At 42.9% G+C, this 1,337-nt stretch overlaps 1 pseudogene; it reads right to left on the reverse strand.

The window, feature by feature from the left end:
• Nucleotides 1-823: 823 nt before the first annotated feature.
• On the reverse strand, nt 824-923 carry LOC127125081 (uncharacterized; annotated as a pseudogene).
• Between the last annotated feature and the right edge of the window lie 414 nt (nt 924-1,337).

Raw genomic sequence — 1,337 nt, forward strand, 5'->3', positions numbered from 1 at the left:
CCCCAAACAATCAAAGTATTACCTGCCTTAGCTTTACGAAGTAACCTTAGAAAACGGTATATCGATTCGTAAGTCCCTGTGGGATCGATATCTTTTAAAACTACGCGATAGAACTGTACACTTGCAGTTTGTACCCCAAATTCGACTCAAAAAGTCGCGATCAAGTTTTTGGCGCCGTTGCCGGGGACTTTTATTTAGTCGATATCGTAACTCTTCTGTTACGCTGTAGAGACTAAGGCTTATTTTTCTTTTCTTTTCTTTCTTTCGTTGATTTGTATGCCACACACTCGCCCACAAGGCGAGCCGTTCTACTTACGAATCAACGATATCGAACTATATCTCCGAGTCTTACGACGAATTCGGGAATATCGTGCTGCAAACAATCTCCCTCCTGTTGAACTTCCTGATTTCAAAAATATTTTCCCTTCGATACCCGAGATGGCAGAACCAGCTCGTGCTCTTCGAGATTACGCCGCTCCATCGCAAGATGAGCCGCATTCGAGTATTGCTCCACCCGCAATCGAAGCAAACAACTTTGAACTTAAACCTTCACTGTTGCAGGCAGTGCAACAAAACCAATTCTCTGGAAATCCTACCGAGGATCCAAACCTTCATTTATCCGTATTTGTCCAATACGCTGATACTGTTAAAGCTAACGGTGTCACTTCAGAGGCAATTCGACCTCGTCTTTTTCCTTTCTCGTTAAGAGATAGCGCTAGAAGATGGCTTCAATCTCTTCCTTCCAACTCAGTCACCACATGGAACGAGTTGAAGAAAGTTTTTCTTGCTCGATATTTTCCGCCAAGCAAAACAGCTATGTTAAGAACCCAGATAAATGGATTTAAACAGAAAGATAACGAGTCTCTCTTCGAAGCATGGGAAAGATATAAAGACACGATGAGACTTTGTCCACACCATGGTTTAGAAGACTGGTTAGTAATTCATACCTTCTATAATGGTCTCTTGTACAACACGAGGTTAACAATAGATGCCGCCGCAGGTGGTGCACTAATGAACAAACCTTATGTTGATGCTTACCAACTTATCGAAAGCATGGCTCAAAACCACTATCAGTGGGGAAGCGAACGAACAATGGTAGAAAAACCTCAAACGAAAACTGGCATGTACGAGATAAGTAACCTTGATCATGTTAATGCAAAAGTGGATGCTCTGGTCCAGAAGATTGAAAGTTTAAATGTATCACCTCCAGCCACCGTGGTAGCCATAACTCAGAATTGCGAAGTCTGTGGAATCCAAGGTCACACTCCTGCAGATTGTCAACTCCTAACAGGAATCCAAGCGGAGCAAGTAAACTATGCTCAAGGAAGCCCCTACTC

The sequence above is a fragment of the Lathyrus oleraceus genome, chromosome 2, assembly GCF_024323335.1.
Source record: "Lathyrus oleraceus cultivar Zhongwan6 chromosome 2, CAAS_Psat_ZW6_1.0, whole genome shotgun sequence".
Lineage (NCBI taxonomy): Eukaryota > Viridiplantae > Streptophyta > Magnoliopsida > Fabales > Fabaceae > Lathyrus > Lathyrus oleraceus.